Source organism: Capsicum annuum, chromosome 5 (genome assembly GCF_002878395.1).
Source record: "Capsicum annuum cultivar UCD-10X-F1 chromosome 5, UCD10Xv1.1, whole genome shotgun sequence".
NCBI lineage: Eukaryota > Viridiplantae > Streptophyta > Magnoliopsida > Solanales > Solanaceae > Capsicum > Capsicum annuum.
In genome coordinates this window covers 72,533,633-72,540,416 of record NC_061115.1, presented here as the reverse complement: position 1 = coordinate 72,540,416, position 6,784 = coordinate 72,533,633, and the positions used below count along the sequence as shown (strand labels likewise).

Sequence of the window (6,784 nt, the reverse complement as noted above, 5' to 3'; positions counted from 1 at the left end):
TATTTTACGTTGTGGCACGACTCAGCTCATTCACTCATCAGTGAAAAGGATATTTTCCTTGTGTTTGTCCGAATAATCCACCTAATAATGCTTCACACGCTGTCCATTCACTAGGAACTTCTCTTTATTCCATAACTCTACAGTTTTATGGGGTGTCATACGCACTACCTCAAAAGGTCCAAATCATTTCAATCGTAATTTACCTGAAAACAACTTAAGTTATGAATTAAACAACAACATAAGTTGTCCGAGTTTAAATTCCATGGCATGAATATGCTTGTCATGCCATCATTTGGTCTTCTCCTTGTAAAGCTTGGCATTTTCATAAGAGTGGAGTCTAAACTCATCAAGCTCATTTAATTGCAATAGCCTTCGTTCTCCCGTAATATTCATCTCAAAATTTGACTTCTTCACTGCCCAATATGCTTGGTGTTCTAACTCCACAGGAAGATGACAAGACTTACCATATACTAAGAGATAAGGAGATGTCCCAATGGGCATTTTATATGCTGTTCGATATGCCCATAGTGGATTATATAGCTTCTCCGATCAATCTTTTCTTTGCCTATTTATGGTCTTCTGAAGTATTTGCTTAATCTCCCGATTAGATATCTCTACTTGTCCACTCATTTGAGGGTGGTACGCAGTTTCTACCTTATGCCGAACACCATACTTAGCAAGAAGATTCTTGAACCAATTGTTAATAAAGTGTGTACCTCCATCACTAATTATTGCTCTCGGTGTACCAAATATGGAAAATAGGTTCTTCTTCACAAACTTCAGCACCACTCTTGCATCATTAGTCGGACTCACCATAGCTTTCACCCATTTAGAGACATATCCATTGTAATAATAATGTACAAATTACCTTTCAAAGGTGGGAAGGGGCCCATGAAATCAATCCCCCAAATATCAAAGACTTTTACTTCTAAAATATTGTTAAGGGGCATTTCATGCCGCCTGGTTATAGTACCCAACCTTTGGCATTGATCACAACTATTTACAAACAACATTGCATCTCTAAACAATGTCGGCCAAAAAAAACCTGATTGTAACACTTTTCTTGCAGTCCTCTCTCCATCATGATGTCCTCCATATGGAGATAAATGGCAATCTTTTAACACCTTGACAAATTCAGCCTTTGAGATACACCTACAAATCACTCCATCTGGACCCTGCTTGAAAAGGTAGGGTTCATCCCAAATCTAAGCATGAGAATCATGGAACAATTTTTTTCTTTGTTGTGAAGTGATTTTGGGAGGATTCACCCCACAAACTATCAGGTTTACAATGTCAGCATACCATGGTATCTCAACTGATTGTAATAACAACAACTTCTTATCAGGAAAGTCTTCCTGAATACTTTGAAAGTCATCTACAATATGATCTTGATTTTCCAGCCATGACAAATGATCCGTAACCTGATTTTTGGCTCCCTTTTTATCACATACCTCAAGATCAAATTCTTGAAATAGCAGAATCCACCTAATTAGTCGTGGCTTAGCATCCTTTTTATTCACAAGATACTTAATGGAAGCATGGTCTGAATGAACAATGACCTTCGTACCAATTAAGTAAGATCGAAACTTATCAAATGCATATACCATAGATAACATCTCTTTCTCTGTCACTGTGTAGTTGAATTGAGCATCATTCAACACCTTGCTTGCATAGTAAATTGATTGAAATACCCTCTCTTTTCTTTGACCCAACACTGCTCCCACTACAATATCACTAGTATCGCACATTAGCTCAAAAGGTAGTTCCCAATCTGGTGCAATCAAAATAGGTGCTTCTGTCAACTTCTTCTTGATCTTTTCAAAAGCTTTATGGCAATTATCTCTAAATTTGAACTTGGATTCTTTCTCTAAAATTTACACATGGGACTCACGATTTTTGAGAAATCTTGAATGAATCATCTATAGAACCCAGCATATCCCAAAAAACTTTGCATGCCTTTGACTGTCACAGGATGAGGCAACTTTACAATCACTTCAACCTTTGCGTTATCAACTTCCATCCCTTTACATGACACTTTATAGCCTAAAACAATTCCTTTCTTAACCATAAAATGGCATTTTTCCCAATTTAACACCAAGTTTGTTTCCTCACACCGAGCTAGAACTTTGTCAAGATTTTGCAAACATTTTTCAAATGAATTCCCATACACAGAGAAATCATCAATGAATACCTCCATAAATTCCTCCACCATGTCTAAGAATATAGCCATCATACACCTTTGAAATATAGCAGGTGCATTACATAATCCAAAGGGCATACATCTGAAAGCATATGTACCGTATGGACAAGTGAATGTGGTCTTTTCTTGATCTTTCGATGCTATGCTTATCTAATTATATCTCAAATACCCATCCAAAAAATAATAATACTCCTTTCCTACCAATCTGTCCAGCATTTGGTTAATGAAGGGAATTGGATAATGATCTTTCCGAGTTACTTCATTCAATATCCGATAATCTATATATATTCTTCATTCGGTTACTGTACATGTGGGAACCAACTCGTTATCATCATTTGTCACTACTATCATGCCTCCTTTCTTTGGTACACAATGCACCGGACTCACCCATTTTCTATTAGAAATTAGGTAGATAATACCACTATCTAACCACTTGATTACCTCTTTCTGGACCACCTCCTTCATAATAGGATTCAACCTTCTTTGTTGCTACACTCTAGGTCTATAGCCCTCTTTCATGTAAAAATTATGCATGAAAAATATTGGGTTGATTCCTAAAATGTCAAACATCTACCAGCCAATTGCCTTCCATCTCCTTTTAAGAACTGCTACAACTTCCTTTACCTGTACATCAGACAATCCTGCAGACAAAATAATAGGCAAGGTATCTTGATCACTAATAAAAACATATTGTAAGTGAGGAGGAAGAACCTTAATCTCCAAGTTAGGAGCTTCTTCAACCGAAGGGTTGGGTGGTGGATTAATTGGTCTTTTCAAAGGTTCGATCAACATTTTATTTGGCTCGATTACCGCCAAATTCTTAATTTGGATCAATTCTACTACTTATAAATCCCCATGAAAATCATAGTCCATTAAAGCCCTCTCTAATGGATCCTCTGACAAGAGCAATTGCCACTCCGAATTACGATTAATAACAAAAATTGAAGACAACTCCTCATATATGGCTGGCAATTTCAACTCTCTGTACACATAAAAAACCTCTACTTTATCGTGTGCTCTCATTGTCATTTTTTAGCTGCGACATCAATTAGTGAATTCCCTATTGCTAAAAAGGGTCGTCTCAAAATAAATGGGACAACTGGATCAGCCTTAAAGTCTAGAATCACAAAATCCACAAGAAAGATCAAAGACCCTACTTGCACAAGTACATCTTCAATAACACCATCTTATCTAGCAAGTGACCTGTCTTCCAATTGCAACACAATAGTAGTAGGCTTGGGGTTTCTAAGACTCATCTTCCAATACCATGATGTGGGCATGAGATTTATGCTAGCCCCCAAGTCACACAACCCATGTGCACAAATAGTTTAACTAAGGGTAATATGAAATGTGAAACTCCCAGGATCTTTCAATTTATGGGTAATTTATTTTGAATTTTAGATGTGCACTCCTGAGTAAGTACAATAGTAGCATATTTCGTTAGTCGATTCTTATTAGAAACAATATCCTTTAAGTATTTCGCATACTTTGGCACACTCTGAAGAATGTCAACAAGAGGAAGGTTCACATGAACTTATTTTACAAGATCTAAAAACTTCTTAAAACTGGCCTCCTCTTGATGCTTTCTTTCCCTTTGAGGAAAGGGTGAAGGGATAGTCTTCTTCTCTACACGAATCTCTTTACTAGCCTCTTTTCTTTTTCTTTGTCGTCCACTTCTACATTATCTTGCAAGCTATCATCAGTGATTATTGGATTTTCCTGCTCTTTCACCATCTCCTTTATTTGCAACCCACTCCTCGTTGTGACCGCATTCAATTGTTTAGGATTAACCTCAGTATCGCTAGGCAATGCTCCTTGTGTCCTTGTGTTTTGTGATCCTGCGATTTGACCTAACTACAATTCCAAATTTCTAGTGAGCAATTGTTGACTCTTTAATTCAACCGCAAACTGTGCCTGTTGATCCTTCATGTCCACTATAAACTGTGTGTGTTGAGCCATCAACTGCTTAAGCATTTCCTCCATGTTACTATTTATGGCAATCGCCTGATTATTCTGAATTGGCTATGGATTTGATTGCACTAGTCCCTTACATTGATTTGCATTTTGTGCCTGGTTTCCACTCTATGAAAAATTAGGATGGTTCCTCCAATTTGGGTTATATGTATTACCAAAATTTTGTTTACCCTAACGAATTGCATTACCCACGTAATTTACCAAATCTAGATTAACAGAATATGTATCTTCTTTATGCTCACTACTTCCACAAACTTCACACCATACATATACCTGTTGAACTAAATTTGTTGTGGCTGCTGGTGTTGGACCCAACTTTAAATTGTTAAACTGAGTAGTCATATAGTTCTGCATTGCTGAAATCTGTGCTTGTAATGTAGTGAACTGATCAATCTCTAAAACCCTCACAACTTTCTTGGGAGCATTCCTTGTATTTGCATGCCAATCAGGATTACCTTGTGAAATTTGATTCAACAAGGTATATAACTCTTCATATGTTCTCTCCAAATCTTGACCCCCTGCTGCTGAATCCAAGAGAATCTTTGTATTTGGTTCAAGGCCTTCTATAAATGTATGCACCAACACATCGCTTGATTGATGGTGATGCGGACAACATCTGAGCATGCCCTTGAATCTCTCCCAATCTTGGTAAAGATTTTCTCCATCTTTCTGCCTGAAGCTTAATATCTCACTCCTCAATCGAGCTATTTTCTGGGATGGAAAAAATTAAATGAGGAACCTTCAAGCACATTTATCCCATTTAGTGATGGATTGGTATGGTTCGGCAGTTATCCATATATTTGCTTCCCTCATTAGAGAAAAGGGGAAGAGTGTCAGTCTAACATAATCAGCACTCACATCTGCAGGAATATTTGTATCGCTTATCTCCAGGAATATTTGTAAGTGTTGTTGCGGATCCTCATGTGAAAGTCCATGAAACTCACATGCAGATTTTAATAGGTTTAAAGTATTTTGTTTCAATTCCAATTAACCTCCTTGCTCAAAATTTGGGATACTGTTAGTCACAAGGCATGTAAGTGGGATTGCCACTTCTTAGACAGGTCTTGCGACTGGTTGAACAGGAACACCTGGAGCTGGAACATCTCCAACATTTGGATTAGCCACTATAGGATTGATTCTTTCTGCTATTAATTTTTGTTGAGTGTAGTATTGAGCTCTTCGTCTCTGATGAAAAACTACTTCTGGTTCTGCAAAGGGCTCTACTAATGTTTTATCTCTAGCCAGTCCAATGTTCAGCTAAACCTGCAAAATTTCATCCGCTAAGATCAAGTTGTTAACACCAAAACTTATGATCAAAAACCAAAAATCAAAACAATTACTAATTCTATTTGATCCCCGACAATGGCGCCAAAAACTTGTTGCGTCTCTACATACACATAAGTGTAAGTGATCGTGCAAGTAATATAATGACTTAGACAGTCAGATATCGTTCCCTCGAGGATCAATAAACTACAAATTCATTCAATCTTCAGTTCAAGTCACTTGAATATTAAGTGTTTGATTGTATCAATATTAAGATGAATTTGTAAATAACATTTAAAATACTTAACAAGAATTAATTTTAGATAGTTTAAACAAAGTTAGCAGCGGTTGTAATCAATAATGAGGAAGATTCCAGGGTTGAGGTATCTTGAACATTCATACAATTCTCTCATTTTTTCATAGTCTAATTGGTTATCGGGTTGATGGTTTGCAAGGTTTAAGCCACAATCCTAGTCTCCCAACCTCAGATCTTTTATCTATTGAATATTATAACTACAACTCCCGCAGAGTTACAAAAAATCTTCTAGATTCATGAAGTTTTCTTCCTGCAAGTGAACCAAGCAACGCTTCTAGGTAATCCCTATCCTAGATGCTAATTCAAATCCTTTATTTTATAAAAGAATAAGAACCTTGCTCCCTAGTTTCTTCGTTCTATCCTGTGATTCTCCTCCCAGATTCACATAAAAATATAAATTTATTGTAATGGTGGCCAATCATTAAAATAGTAAGCTCAAGAAATTAAGAACAACCCATATGATAATCCAAAAAGAAACTATGAATATGAATATTAAATAGTACTCATGTTCTTAGCCTCAACCCCAGAAAGGTGGTGTTTAGCTACTCATGTCTGAATTCATCATCCAAAAAAAGTAACAAATCATACCTAAATCAATCCTTGAAAATAAAGAAATTCAAAAGAATGTTTTTGAACCCTAAGAGAGACAAAACTCTATTTTTCGCCGCTGCTCTCCTTTTCCAAAAAGTCCTCCACATTATCTTGGATTTTTCCTTTTATAGCTGGAACAAAATAATTAAAATATTTACGATTTGTCCACATGGTGCGTCGCACCATGACTAAGATTGCTATTTTTCCCTTAAAATCTGGGGAATCCTGAAGCTTAAGTATTCCCTAATAATTGTAAAATGCACACTCACTGTGATGCGTCATGATCGCAGTGAGCCACTGGATTAGGACAATTTCGAAATAAATATCCTCTGTGACACACTAAACCTCTAGGTCTCAAATTCTGATAAGCTACTCTTTTTCAAGATGCGGTGCTTTCACGAACTTCCACTAGAATTTGACAATTACTATTTTGCTGATCA

General features: G+C 36.7%; 1 non-coding gene across 1 annotated transcript; it reads left to right on the top strand.

Moving 5' to 3' along the window:
- The first annotated feature begins 4,769 nt into the window (after positions 1–4,769).
- Positions 4,770–4,876, top strand: LOC124899016. The gene has a single exon (XR_007056155.1). It is a non-coding gene; the product is annotated as a small nucleolar RNA R71 (small nucleolar RNA).
- The last annotated feature ends 1,908 nt before the right edge of the window (positions 4,877–6,784 follow it).